Raw genomic sequence first — 15,805 nt, 5'->3', positions numbered from 1 at the left:
AAGATTGCCCATCAATTGGAGAATGAATGGCTAAACAAGCTGTGGTATATGATTGTAATGGAATATTGTTGTGCTATAAGAAATGCCAAGCAAGATGATTTCAAAAAACCTGGAAAGACTTACATGAACTGATGCATGGTGAAGTGAACAGAACCAAGAGAACATTGTACACAGTGACAGCAATGTTGTTCGATGAAGAATTGTGAATGGCTTAGCTATTCTCAGCAATACAATGATCCAAGACAATCCCAAAGAACTAATGATGAAGCATACTATCTGCTTCCAGAGATAGAACTGATATCATTTGAATCCAGGTTGAAGCAAGCTATTTCTCACTTTCTTTCTGCTATTTTTTTCTTTTATTTGAGTCTTCTCATACAAAATGACCAATATGGAAATGTTTTACATAATTGCACATATATAACCTATATGTGATTGCTTACTGTCTCAGTGAGAGGGGATGGAGGGATAGAATTTGGAACTCAAAACTTTAAATAAAAAAGTTTTTTAAAAAATTTCAAATTATGGGTACATTTCTGAGAATCTGGGTAAATTGTCCCTTGCAATCCCCTTTAAAGTGATCATTTCCAGGAGGCTTCAAGGGAATAATACTTCTGAAAACACATTTAAAACATCCAATGTCTGCACCCAGAGATGAAAGAGAAAATGAAAACTGTTTCAGTAAGTGCAATTGGAAGAAGCTCCCTTTATTTCTTCTGACTTATTCTAATCACTCCAGTTCCAGCACTTCCCATTCCTTGAGCCCCCAAGAAGGGCATTTCCATCATCAGTTTCGACTCTTCTACTCTGGCCACTCACTACATAAAATTCTGCCCTCAGGCAGTCACTAAACTACTCAACTCTTTTCAAATATTTTTACCTACATAAAAAAGCACTAGAAAGAACACTGGCTCTGGTTTCAGAGGACCTGGGTTTATATACTGTCTCTGACACTTACTACCTGTGTGACCTTGAACAAATCACATTTTCCCTGGGCCTCAGTTTACCAATATGTAAAATGAGGGGGTTGGAACAGAATGTCCCTCAGGACCTTTTTAATTCTAGGCCTATGATTCTAGGTTTTGATTTTGACATATTTACACGTCAGAATTATATTTCAAAATTACCTGAATCAAGTTTAATGACCAAAAGGAAAGGAAATGGTTCACTAATGTACACAGAGTCAACCAACTGTGCTGAAATAAAATGAGCCTTGGGAGACTGCATAAAATAATCTAGGGACCTGAGAGGGCCACAGACCAAGATAAAATGAATAACATAGTGCTTTTCTTTAAAAAGAAAAGAGTTTGCTGTCTTAGGAGCACATTATTGAAAGCTAAGAAAGCATCACACTACAATAAGTACTTTTCAAAAGTAAAATTTTGGCCTTTTGTGTCTTTCTTGAAATGATTTTTTTCATGATTTTCTTGCATCACTCTCATTTCTCTTCCCAGTTTTTCCTCTACTTCTCTTACTTGCTTCTCAAAATCCCTTTTGAGCTCTTCCAAAGCCTGGGACTGATTCATATTTTTCTTGGAGGCTTTGGATGTAGGAGCTTTGACTTTGTTGTCTTCTTCTGGTTGTATGCTTTGATCTTCTTTGTCACCAAAGTAAGATAATATAGTCTGACTCTTTTTGCGCTGCTTACTCATGATCCCGGCCAATTGCTTGAATTTTAAACTCTTTGTTAAAGTAAGAGTCTGCTTCCAATGTGGAGAATGTACTGTCCCAAGCTTCGGGGGTTTGTACAGCTGTTTTCAGAGATACTTCTAGGGACCTGTGAATTTTCAGTTCTTCCAAGGTGGTATGATAAGGGGGCAGATGTTTCCTCTCCACTGCCACAATAAGCTCCATCATGCCAGAGCTCCTTCTCACCCCAGGACTCCCCCTCAGAACTGTGACCCAGATCCAAGCATGGGCAAAGCAAGAGATTCCTGCCTCAGCACTGGCAAAAAGAGCCCTGCAATCCCCCTCTGATCAGCCCATTTAATTCCCCCTCAGTCTGTGGGCCGGAAGCTTAGGAGGCAGCCGCTGCCCCAAGGGCACGCTTGGAACTTGCAGCTGAGACCTAGTTCCTTCTCTCACTGCAGTCACAGACTTTTCCCACTGACTTTCTAGGTTGTCTTTGGCATTCATGAGTTGAGAAGTCTGGAAACTGCCACAGCTGCCTGCAATTCAGTCCTCTGAGGCCTGCTCCAGGTTCGCTGCAGCCTGTGCTCTCCTCTTCCTACCCGGCACAATATACCTTTCCGATTAGCCATTCAGGCTGTCTTGGGCTGGAAATTTGTTTCGCTCTGTCTTTTTGTGGGTTCTGCTGCTTTAGAATTTGTTTAGAGCCATTTTTTTACAGGTACTTAGAGGAGTTTGGGGGAGAGCTCAAGCAAGTCACTGCTTTCACTCCACCATCTTGGCTCCACCCCCCTTGAAATGATTTTTAAAATAACTCTCTATATACTTTTTATTTACTTATCTGTATATGAGTTGCATCCCCCTCCATCCCACTCTTCAGCGGAATGTAAGTACCCTGAAGGCCAGGACTGTTACATTTTTACCTTTATGTAATGAAAGTGCTCTGGCCAGGCCTGTTGTATGTCCCCCTCAGGATTCACAGGTACCCTGAGGGGTTTGGGAGGGTCTTTCTTGCCCTTGCCATCTCTCCATGTTCCATTTACTTATTCCTCCTGTTTTAGGAGGCCAATGACAAGCACTTCCCTTCTCCTTAGAGCCCTCTACATGCAGCCAGGACACCACTGGGGGGAGTCTAGGCAGTCACCAGACCCTGTTACATTTCTATGCAGCAGTTGGGTGGCACAGTGGACAGAACACTATACTTGGAGTCAGGGAGACAGAAATTCAAAAGTAGCTGTGTGACCCTGGGTGAGTCACTTAACTGCTGCCTGCCTTAGTTTCCTCAACTGATAATGGAGATAATAATAGCACCTCCCTCCCAGGATTGTTGTGAAGATCAAATGAGATGACATTTGCCCAAAACACTTAGCACAATGCCTGGCACATAGTAGGTGCAATAGAAGCGTTTATTTCTTCTGCTTCTCCAAAACTAAGATGGTTTTTCACAAATCTTAGAAAAGATTAAAAAGTTTTTGAATAATGGTCTTAAAATTGAAAGATAGTGATCATTGAACTGGAGGCATAAGGAGAAGAAATAAGAAAAATCCACCACACAAGGTTGCGGTTGCAAGAATTGCCTTCCTGGGATGCTTTCTTCTGGAAGTGCTACTGAACAAGGCTACTGTCACATGGCACAGGACTTGGGGTGCTCCTCTATTATTGTAGGTGTATGGGAGCCTTCGTGATCTTTCAAAATCCTCACTGCATGATTCAATGAAAATCAGCAAGCATTTATTAAATACCTACTGTGTGCCATGCATTGTGCTTTATTCTAGGGACCAAAATATGAATATGAAACCATCCCTAACCTCATGAAGCTTACATCTGACCAGAGTCAGGCAAGACAAATGAACTCACACAGGGGAGAATTGAATTTCTAAATTAATATCCTCCCTGGGGCAGCTAGGTGGTGCAGTGGATAGAGCACCAGCCCTGGAGTCAGGAAGATCTGAGTTCAAACCCGGCCTCAGACACTTGACACTTACTAGCTGTGTGACCCTGGGCAAGTCACTTAATCCAATTACGTAGCCAAAAAAATAAAATAAAATAAATTAATACACTCCCTGCCATGGCATTTTAACAAAATATATTTGTTATTCTTCTACAAATTTATTTTCTAAGTGTAAATGATTAACCCTTCTTTTTTACAAGACATGGACTTTCATCACATTAAAAAGAATATTTTTAACTAAACTTGATGCCTTTAGAGTTGAAGTTTACCTCTTAACGACTGACTGATGGGAAAGTAATTATTAGAAACATGAAACTTTCTGTCAAATGGAAGGATTTACACCTTATCATTACTTAATTAATATAAAATTAAATGTGTTGTTAATATTTATGAAAATGACACTCATCATTGATTATGCCTCCTTCCAATCAAGCTGAAAACGTTTGGGCAGATCTATCAGAGGCCAACTCTATCCCCTTCACAGTAGAGCTTCAATTCTGCCTTTCTGTATCCTGATTGGCTTGGAAAGTTCAGTTCAAGGGCCACCTCCTTCACTGAAAGCATCCTCTCCCTCCTAACACATCCTAAAGCTCCTTGTCTCACTCACCTTTCCCCTACACCTATCCCCAGCGCTCATGCTGGTATTAGTGTAGAGAGGTTGAACTGGCCATCCCATGGACCATGCTTACAGTTGCCTTTTCTGGCTCCATTTGACCGCATGGGAGTTTGGGGGCCTGGTGCATGGAATGGCCATCATTATATTACACTGATTATAGATCCCATCCTCTCCACCTAGGACACACAGTACCTGCCCATAGTGCTTACTATATATTTATTGGGTGAAACTGAATTGCCTTAAGCTGACCAAACACTGACTCATCTACATTCAATGACCTTGCCCTAGGATTTCTAGAGTAAAAGCAGAAACACAATCTCTTTGGCAGACCTGATATCTGGTGTATGACCCTGATGTACCAGTGCCTCTATTTGGCAAATGTCTACACAGCAGTTCTGGTAAACCAAAGAGCAAATCAGACTCCCAGCTCCTGGTTTCAATGCAAGAATTAATCAAGTTTCTAAAAGGCCACCAAACATGAGGTTGAGATTAATGTTGAGATCATTCTGGGATGAGTAAGTTCACTTGAGAATATTTCACCCAGTTTATTGCTATCTAGGGATTAGATGGCATTTCATATGACTAAGTGTTTTATTATTTATTAAAAATATTCTTTTCAAAAAAAAATAAAAAACAAACATTCATTTCTTTTTAAATTTTAAATTCAAGATTTTCTCCTTCCCTCAAACCCCTCCCCCAACCCACTTAAAAGGCAAACAATATGATATCTATTATACATGTGAAAGAATGCAAAACATATTTCCATATTAGCCTTATCACAAAAAAGGCAAAAAATTTAAAAAAATAAAGGAAATGAGAAAATTATAATTTAGTTTGCACTAAGAATTCCTCAGTTCTCTCTGGAGGTGGATAGAATTTTTTTCATCATTAGTCCTCTAGAATTCTCTTGGATCATTGTATTAATCAGAGTAGCCAACCCTTTCATAGTTGATCAGTATTACAACATTGCTGTTACTGTGCACAATGATTTCCCAGTTCTTCTCACTTCACTTTGCATCAGTTCAGATAGGTCTTGTCATGTTTTTCTAACCCCCCCACACACATACCTTGTCATTTCTTATAGCCCAATAATATTCCCTCACATTCATGTACCATAACTTGTTCAGCCATTCTCCACTTGATGGGCATCCTCTCAATTTCCAACTCTTTGCCACCATAAAATGAACTACTATACATGTTTTTGTATATACAAGTCCTTTTCCTTTTGCTTTGATGTCTTTGGGGGTACAGACCTAGTATTGGGATTACTGAGTCAAAGGGTATGCACAGTTTTATGGTTCTTTGGGTCTTGTTCCAAATTGTTCTCTAAAATTGTTGAACCATTCTCTCCAGAATTTGTCATTTCTGATAGGTGGAAGGCAGTACCTCAGAGCTGTTTTAATTTGTATTTCTCTGCTCAATAATGATTTAGAACATTTTTATGACTATAAATAGCTTTGATTTCCTCTTCTGAAAACTACTTGTTCGTATCCCTTGACCATTTATCAATTGAGGAATGGCTCTTATTTTTATAAATGTGACTCAGTTCCCTATGTTTGAGAAATGAGGCCTTTATCAGAGAAACTTGCTATAAAATTTTTTTATATTACTTCACTGCCTATGGTACCTTTTAGCAAAATGTAGTTTTCCTGATTCTTTTAATGAGGTCAATTTTTCCTTTTGCTTTGTTTGAGATGATGGTTGCTGTCCCTGCCTTTTTTCTTTTTTACTTCAGCTGAATCACAATGAAATTTGCTCCAGCCCTTTATTTGAACTCCGTGTGTGTGTGTGTGTGTGTGTGTGTGTGTAGTGTGTGTGTGTGCCTGTGCATGTGGTATGCATGTGTGTGTGTGTGCATGTGTGGTGTGTTTGTGTGTGTGCCTGTGCATGTGGTGTGCATGTGTGTGTGTGTGTGTGTTTGTGGTGTGTGTACGTCTTTCTGTTTCGAGTGTGTCTCTTACACACAGCACATTTTTAGATTCTGATTTCTAATCCATTCTGCTACCTGCTTCTGTTGTACGAGTTAGCTCTTCCCATTCACATTCACGGTTGTAATTGCAAACTATACTTCCCTCCACCTTATTTTCTTCTATTTATCCTTCTCTCCCTTTTTATCCTGTCCCTCCTCAAAAGTCCGTTTTGCTTCTCACCCCTGTCTCCTTTAACCCACCCTTTTTTTTATCAGTCCCTGCCCCCCCCATCTCTTATCTTCTTACCCTCTTATTGCCCTATTGGGCAAGACAGATGTCTATACCCAACTGAATGTGTGTGTATGTCTGTGTGTATTCTTCCCTCTTTGAACCAATTCCCATGAGAATGAAGTTCAAGCATTGCCCACTACCCTTCCCCTCTTTCCCCCTTCACTATAAAAGCTCTTCCTTGCTTGCCTCTTTTATGTGAGGAAAATTTTCCCATTCTACCTCTCCCTTCCTTCGTCTCCCAGTGCATCCTTCTTTCTCACACCTACATTTTTTTAAGAAATCATCCCAACATAATTAACTCACATAAACCCATGCCCTCTGTCTATGAAGACTCTTTCTAACTGCCCTAATAATGATAAAATTCTTAGGAGTTACATGTGTTGTTTTCCTATATAGGAATATAAACAGTTTAACTTTATTGAGTCCTTTATGATTTCTCTTTCACATTTACATTTTTATGCTTCTCTTGAGTCTTGTGTTTGAATGTCAAATTTTCTATTCAGCTCTGATCTTTTCATCAGTAATACTTAGAAGTCTTTTATTTCACTAAATATCCATTTTTCCCCTTGAAGAATTATATTCAGTTTTGCTGGGTAGGTGATTCTTGGTTATAATCCTAGCTTGTTTGCCTTCCAGAATATCATATTCCAAGCCCTCCACTCCTTCACAGTGTAAGTTGCTAAATCTCATGTGATCGTGACTATGACTTTACAATATTTAAATTGTTTCTTTCTAGCTGCTTGCAATATTTTCTCCTTGACACTAGAGCTCTGGAATTTGCCTATAATATTCTTGGGAGTTTTCATTTTGAGATCTCTATTTTATCCTCTGGATCTAAGATACTGAGGCATTTTTCCTTTATATTTTCTTAAAATATGATGTCTAGGATCTTTTTTTAATCATGGCTTTCAGGTAGTCCAATAATTCTTAAATTATCTCTCTTCAATTTATTTTCCAGGTTAGTTGTTTTTCCAATGAGATATTTCAAAAATTTTCTGTTTTTTCATTCTTTGACTTTGTTTTATTGTTTCTTTGTATCTCATGGAGTCATAATCTTCCACTTGACCAATTCTAATTTTTAAGGAATTAGTTTCTTCAGTGAGCGTTTATACCTCTTTTTCCGTTTGTCCAATTCTGCTTTTAAAGGAGTTTTTTTCTGTGCCTCTTGTACCATTAGATCAAATATATTTTTTAAGGTATCATTTTCTTTAGTATTTTTGTGCCTCTTTTTGCCAAGATGTTCATTCTCTTTTCATAATTTTCTTGCATCAGTCTCATTTCTTTTCCCAATTTTCTTCTACCGCTCTTATTTCCTTCTTTAGTTCTTCAAAGAATTCTTATTGGGCTTGGGTCCAATTAGTATTTTTAAAAACATTTTATTTTTCCCCCAATTACATATTAAAACAATTTTTAACATTTTTTTTAAAAGTTTTGAGTTCCAAATTCTATCCCTCTTTCCCTCCCCTCCCTCCTCCCTGAGAAGGTAAGCAATCTGATATAGGTTATACATGTGCAACTATAGCTAACATTTCCATATTTGCTATTTTGTACAAGAACACTCAGAAAGAAAAAAAGGGAAGAAAGAGAAAGGAAGCAAGGAAGGAAAGAAGGAAGGAAAGAAGGGAGAAAGGGAGGAAGACAGAAAGAGGGAAGTGGAAAGGAGAAAGGGAGAGAAATAGCATGCTTCAGTCTGTATTCAGATAATATCAGTTCTTTCTCTTGAAGCAGATAGCATGCTTCATCATGAATCTTCTGGGATTGTCTTGGATTATTGTACTGCTGAGAATAGCTATCATTCACAGTTGATCATTGTACAATATTGCTGTTACTGTGTACAACATTTTCTTGGTTTTGCTCACTTCACTTTGCATCCATTCATGTAAGTTTTTCCAGGTTTTTCTGTAATTGTTTCTTGTAATTTCTCATAGCACAATAATATTCCATCACAATCATACACCACAGCTTTTTCAGTGATTCCCTAATTTCTGGGCATCCCCTTGATTTCCAATTCTTAACCACCACAAAAAGGGCTGCTATAAATATTTTGTACATACAGGTTCCTCCCCCCTGCCCCACCTTCTTTTTCATCTCTTTGCGATATAGACCTAGCAGTGATATTGCTCCAATTAGCATTTTTCTTTGAGACTTTGCTTGTAGCTATTTTCACATTGTTGTCTTCATCTGAGTTTATGTCTTGGTCTTCCCTATCACCATAGTAGCTTTTTATGGTCAAGGTTTTTTTTTTTTTTTGTTTGTTTGTTCATTTTGCTCATTTTCCCAGACTATTTCTTCACTTTGAACTTTATGTTAAAGTTGAGCTCTGCTCACCTGGGGATGGGGAGGTACTGTCTCAATCTTCAGGCTTTTTCGTACTGCTGTTTTCAGAACTAGTTCTGGGGGTGTGCAGTTTTTCAGTGTTTCTAAGGTAGTATAATCCTAGGTGAGGTGGTCACTGCTCAGGTCCTGGTCTGTGCTTTTGTCTTTACCCATGAAGGGCCTCTACTCTCCTGATGCTGCTGCAAAAACTAGTGCTCCTCTTAGTCCTAGAACTGTGACCAGGGTCTCTGTTTCCTTGTGACCAATCACAAGTGCTCTTCTCTACCCTGAAATGGCAACTCAGAACTACTTATGGGCAACTGAGTTGCCAATCAGTGCTAGTCTACACTCAGTGTCAGCAAAGGGTTTCCTATAATCTTTTTCTCACCAGTTGTCTTACCCCCTTTCTATCTCTGGGCTGAGAGCTCCCAAAGGTGCTGCTGCTGCTGCTATTGCTGTTGCAGCCATCTCCAAAGCCCACTCCTGTGTTACAGACCTCTCCTGTGCACCACCTAAGTTGTCTTAGGCTGGAAAAATGTCTCCCTCTGACCTTTCGTTGGCTCTGCTGATTCAAAATTTGATTTGTTATTTTAAAGTTGTTTGGGGGAGAATGTTAGGAGAGTTCAACTGGGTTCTGGACTGTACTCTGCCATCTTGGCTCTGCCTCATCACTAGCTCTAAGTGTTTTCTTGCTCAAAATAATTATTCTAATATTAATGCCCCAAAGCAGACATACTCTTGGTGGACGTGTTTTCTTTTTTTCCTTTTTGTTTGGATCTCACTGGTCTATGTATGAGAAATGTCCTTTAATTGCTTCTCTGACCCTCCCCTTCCATTTTCCCCTCAGAGATTTCCCACAATCACTTCAGCCTGAACTTCAGAGAGAGAGAGGAATTGTCAGCAGGGTAAGAGTGGACCTGGGTGTCCTCAAAGGTGTTTTTCCACATTAAGAGCCTATAATTCTAATACCCTTCAGAAAATTTTCATCATGAACTTCACAATTTGCAAAGCATAAAATGCCCTCTGGTTTTACAGATGAAGTCCCTTTAAGGTTAATTTCTACTTACTCTATGTGTATCTTACATGCACCTCTTTGTGTATATGTTGTTTCTCAATTAAAATATAAACTCTTTGAAGGCAGAAACTATTTTTGCTTTTTCTTTGTATGCCTGGGGCTTAGCACAATGCCTACCCCATTACATTGATTGATTGGAATATGATCTCATCAATCAGGGTGTTTCCTCCACTGGTGAATATTATAATCTATCCCTGTAATCTTATATCTTTCCCATTTTGGGGGCAGGGAACCAAACCTGTGGTTCCATTGGCATAGAGAACCTCTCTTGAGGTTCTTCTCCTCCAGTACAGATTGGTCCATGCTCCACAATTCAGAGTCTAGTTAGGTCCTGATTGCTATGAATAATGAATCCTCTGATGTAGGATGTATTAAAACTCACACTATTGTAAGATATGGCTATATAAAATATGGTAATTGGTTCTAGCCCAATGGAAATTTGCTGTGTGAACTGGAATAATGCAACCACTTCATGGGATTTATTATTCACACTCATCAGGACCTAGCTGTGTCTTGACCATGTCCTTCCCTAAACCTGTCATAGAGAAGCTGTCCTACACAATTCAGGCTTTCTGTGATTAAAAAAAAATTCTATGGGTTAAAAAATCAATCAAAGGTTTTTGTGTATGAAATAAAGCAGGTGCCTATTAGCTTGAGCTCAATAAACTGTGGTACATGAATGTAATGGTATATTATTTCAATATAAGAAATGATAACTATGAGGAATTCAGAAAAAACATGAGAAGATTTCTGTGAACTGATGCAGAGTGAACTAAGAAGAACCAAGAAGACACTACCTACAATAATAAAAATAATGCAAACAAAAACAACAGAAAAGCTTCTGAGCTCATCCTCATAAGAAATCAGGACAATTGGCAACTTGTGTAGTATATTGTATGTCATCAGACACGGTTGTTTCTTCGCTGGTTGTAACCGATTCTTACAAGAGAGTGTTCAATGTTAGTGTGAAGGGGAGCAGGATATTGGAAAATGTCAATGAGAAAAAGAAACAAAAGGCATCAATTTGTCATTGTTCAGTAGTTTCCGTTGTGTCTGACTCTTTGTGATGCCATTTGGGATTTTCTTGGCAAAGATACCGAAGTGACTTCCCATTTCCTTCTCCAGATCATTTTACAGATGAGGAAACTGAGGAAGACAGGGTGAAATGACCTGCCCAGGGTCACAGAGCTAGCAAGTGTCTGAGGATGAATTTAGGCGCAGGTCTTCCTGACTTCAGGCCTGCACTTGATCCACTGTGCCATTTTTAGAACTTTCTAAAAATTCAAGAACTTCCAGGGCCACCAGGGCAGGGGTCCAGACTGTGAAGCTTTACCTATATGAATGGCCTGGAGGGTTACCTTCTAATTTAGATGCAGCTCACAGGTGTCATGTATCGATATCATCTGAGGTCCATCACTAGCTAGCCCAGTCTTAGCTTGGCGGGAAAGGCTGAACAAGGTTCAGGAGAGCTGAAGCTGGGCAATCTCTCCTCTGGTATCAGCTGGAGCTTCTCTAGTTTAAGGGTATGAGTCCCATTTCCTTGATTGTTTTTAGAGTATGGAGGATGGCCCCAAGTTTACGCTAGCCGATTTAGTCTTTTGCCACCTGTCAGTCAACAAGCATTTATTAAACACCTACTGCGTGCTAGGAACTCTGCTAAGTGGTGGGGATACAAAGAGAGGCAAAAGACAGTCCCTGATCTTGAGGACCTCACAGTCTAATGGGAGAGATAACATGCAAATGGCTATGTACAAACAAGATAGATATAGGATAAAATGGAAATGATACAGAGAGGCAATGCCTGACAGCAAGATTCCCCGTTAATGCAAACAATGAATCCCCATATTCTAATTTGAACCATTAAGAGTATTACGTAAAATACGCTATTTGGTTCTAGTTCAGTGAAAATATGTCACATGTATTCAAATGATGTGACCACTTCAAGGGATTCTTTATTTTCATTAATGAAGACCTAGATATGGCATGAAGCAGGATGAGGAAGGGCTTCTTTTGGAAAATGGGAATTTCACTGGAAAACTGAAGGAAGCCATAGACCCTAGAAGGCAGAGAAGAAACTGCAGCAAAACCAGGCTTAGGGGATTGGCCAATAAAAATGCAAGGAGTGGAGACGGAGCACCTTCTTGACACCTGGTAGGCCACCCAGATGTGGTCTCACCTGACAAACGTATCAGGGCTTGCCTTCTGGATACTTAGTTTCAATGGGGGACAGGGGCTTGGTTTGATGGATTTACTCAACCAGCCTGCATCCTTACATTAAGGAAATGGATTTCAGGATCTTCCTGGAAGCAAAGCAATTCCAAGTAACAGTGAGGTCTAAGGTGGAACAGCCTTGTTCCTGAATGCCTGAGGTGGAGAAGGCTTCAAGGAGAGGGGAATACTTGGTATAGGTCCGAAAGAATAAAGAAGGTCTAAGTAGGCACAGCAAAGTGGAGAGCCCGTGCTGGGGGCAGGAGTGAGGAGGGTGGGGGTGAGAAGTGAGGATTTTACTGCATTGTGAAACATCCCAGACTCACTTGTTTGGTTATTGTTCTTCTGGCTGGTGATGCTGGCCAAGGTGCTGGAGTCACCGTAGCCCTTTGGTGGGGGTGGGACAGACATTCATTAAGCATCCATTGAGTTAAGTGTTTTAAAGATGTTATCTCATTTGTCATCCCTGGGGGATGAGACTATGGCCAGATGGGTGAGATCTTCTGAGCTGTGCCTTTGTCTAAATCCCACTGGCTTGGTATCTCCTGGTCATAGTCAGACTTGAAAACCAAAGGAGAAAGGGGTCTTCTTATTTTCTTGGCCTCAATATCCTGTCACTCCATGGATTTTTTTAATCCAGATTACATAAAAAAAAAAAAAAACCCTAAGGAATGGCTGCATGGGGCTGATCAGCAGGGATGTCCTCCATTAAGGATCATGTTTTTATCCGACTGCTCCTACTTTGCTTAGCATGTTTTTATTTAAGTCCTTAACAGATAATTGCAGTGACTGATTTCCTGAATAACAGCGGGACGTGGAAACAAAATGTGCTGACTCCAATGTTTTTATCTAGATTGTATTTTTATTGCCTTAGGAAATGTGGAGGTAGTGAACTTATACCAAAACCAGCCCCAGCTCCAACCATCCTCATATTCCTGGGTTTGGAACACTTCTGATATGCTCAAAATTGACATTTCTGTAGCATTTTCCCTGAAAACAGTTCTGTGAGATGGGAACACAGAGTTACACTACCCATTCTGCAGTCTGGGAAACTGAGGCAGGAAGAGTTAAGTAATTTGCCTGTGGTCACAAAGCTAGTATATGTCAGAGGCCAAAATTGAACTCAGTCAGGTCTCTGACCCCAGATCCAGCACTCTATCTTACGTATCATCTAGCTGTTCTGACTGTAGCATTTAGGTCCTAAACCTATAACTTCAGGAAATAAGTCCTGGGGAGTTGTCTGAGACTCAACAGTTCTTTTGCCTTCCTGGAGTCACTTCATTGGTATAAGTAAGACTTCAATATTTTGGAAGTTAAAGGTTTCATCCATAAGGCCAACTCCCTCACTCCCACTGAAGATCAGAATTTTTCTGACCATCCCAATGAGCTAGTGGTCAGTTTCCTGGTGATGAGCCTTTTCCTGCTTACCTGGGCTGGTGCTCAGAAAGGCCTCTGCCCTGTCCAGGCCATAACGCCCCTGCAGTTCAATGGGCAGGCCTGGCTTTTGGTTAATCATATAGTCTTTGAGAGCCCCTAGTCACTGCAGGCCAGGAATGGGCTTTCAAATAGGGTGTTAGTAGAGTGTTTAGAGGGTTTTCTTTTGGGTTGGATCCATCATTTCATCAGTGTGGGGACTGCCAGAAAATGAGAATTGGCCTAAGACAGAAAGGACAAAGGGATCTCTCGCCAGCTCCTGCTCTATGGCCTAGAGTCTTTTTTTTCTTCCAAATTTTATTCATTTATTTATTCATTCATTCATTCATTCATTCATTTATTTATTTATTTTTAGTTTTCAACATTCACTTCCATAAGATTTTGAGTTTTAAATTTTTTCTCCCTCCCCAGATGGCATACAATCGGATATAGGCTCTACTTACACATTTACATTAAGCATAGTTTCCCATTAGTCATGATGTAAAGAACAATTAGAACTAATGAGAGGAACCACGAGAATGAAGCAATAAAAGAAAACAAAGGAAAAGGAGAGCAGACAGCCTGCTTCCATCTGCATTCAGACTCCACAGTTCTTTCTCTGGGTATGGATAGCAATTTCTATCATGAATCTTTTGGAGTTGTCCTAGATTCTTGCAGTGCTGTAAAGAGCCAAGTCTATTAAAGTCTGACATCCCATAATGTGGCTGTTACTGTGTACAATGTTCTCCTGGTTCTGCTTATTTCACTCTGCAGCATCAGTTCATTTAAGTCTTTCCAAGTTTTTTTTTTTTTAATTCTTCCTGATCATCATTTCTTATAGCACAGTAGGATTCCATTACATGCATGTACCACAACTTGTTCAGCCATTCTCCAATTGATGGGCATCCCCTCAATTTCCATTTCTTTGCTACCACACAAAGAACTGCTATAAATATTTTTGGACATGTGTTTGGCCTAGAGTCTTCAAGAATTGCATGGTGCTTGAGGGGTTAAGTGACTTGCTCAGGGTGCCATGGCCAGAATGTGTCAGAGTCAGGACTTGAACCCTGGCCTTTCTGACTTCAAGGCTGGTTCTCTAGCCAGTAGAACCTAGCTGCCTCCTTTTATAATTGCTATTAAACTAAAGAGACATTTTGAAGGACAAGTGAGGGTAAAGAATGTAACAATAGGGTTCTCGAGATCTTTTCTTCAAGATACTGTGTTCTCTCTCTTTTTTTTGTGTTTTAATTTATTTATTTTTAGTTTTCAACATTCACTTCCACAAGATTTTGAGTTCCAAATTTTCTCCCCATCTTGTCCCTCCCCCCACCCCAAGATGGTGTGCATTCTGAATACCCCTTCCCCTGATCTGCCCTCCCTTCTATTGCCCTTCCCTTCTCTTATCCCTTTCCCCTTCTATATTCCTGTAGGGCAGGATAGATTTCTATACCCCATTGCCTGTATATCTTATTTCCCTGTTGCATGTGAAAACAATTTTTAACATTTGTTTTTAAAACTTTGGGTTCCAAATTTTCTCCCTCCCTCCCCACTTACCCTCATTGAAAAGGCAAGTAACTCAATACAGATTATACATGTGCAATTATGCAAAACACTTCCATAGTAGTCATGTTGTGAAAGACTAACTATATTTCCCTTCATCCTATCCTACCCCCCATTTATTCTATATTCTCTTTTGACCCTGACCCTCCTCAGAAGTGTTTGCTTCTGATTACCCCCTCCCCCAAGCTGTCCTCCCCCTATCATCCCCCTGCTCTCTTATCCCCTTCCTCCCTATTTTCCTGTAGGGGTAAGATAGATTTCCATACCCAATTGAGTGTGTATGTTATTCCCTCCTTAAGCCAAATCAGATGAGAATAAGATTCACTCATTCCCTCTCACCTTCCCCCATTTCCCCTCTACTGTAAAAGCCTTTTCTTGTCTATTTTATGTGAGATAATTTACCCCATTCTACCTCTTCCTCTCTCACCCCTTAATTTTATTCTCCAGATATCACTCCTTCATCTTCAACTCACCCTGTGCCCATTCTCTCTCTCTCTCTCTCTCCATACATATAATTTTTTTTTCCCTCCAACTACTGTCATACTGACAAAGGTCTCATGAGTTACAAATATCATCTGAGACCTGGTCTTTGCCCGTGCACCCATGCTAAACTGTGCTCCTCTCCCAGCCTGGCACACCAGACCTTTCCCATCAATCATCCAGGTTATTTTGGGCTGGAAATTTGTTTCCCTCTGTATTTTTGTGGGTTCTGTTACTCTAGAATTTGTTTAGAGCCATTTTTACAGGTATTTTCTGCTACGTTCTATCTCCATCCTCTTGGCAGAGAGGCAGCAGACCCAGGTACAACATGAGGCATGCACTGTAAGAGATGGATC

The sequence above is a fragment of the Vombatus ursinus genome, unplaced genomic scaffold, assembly GCF_900497805.2.
Source record: "Vombatus ursinus unplaced genomic scaffold, bare-nosed wombat genome assembly UNPS02011353.1, whole genome shotgun sequence".
NCBI lineage: Eukaryota > Metazoa > Chordata > Mammalia > Diprotodontia > Vombatidae > Vombatus > Vombatus ursinus.
This window is presented reverse-complemented; position numbering follows the sequence as displayed.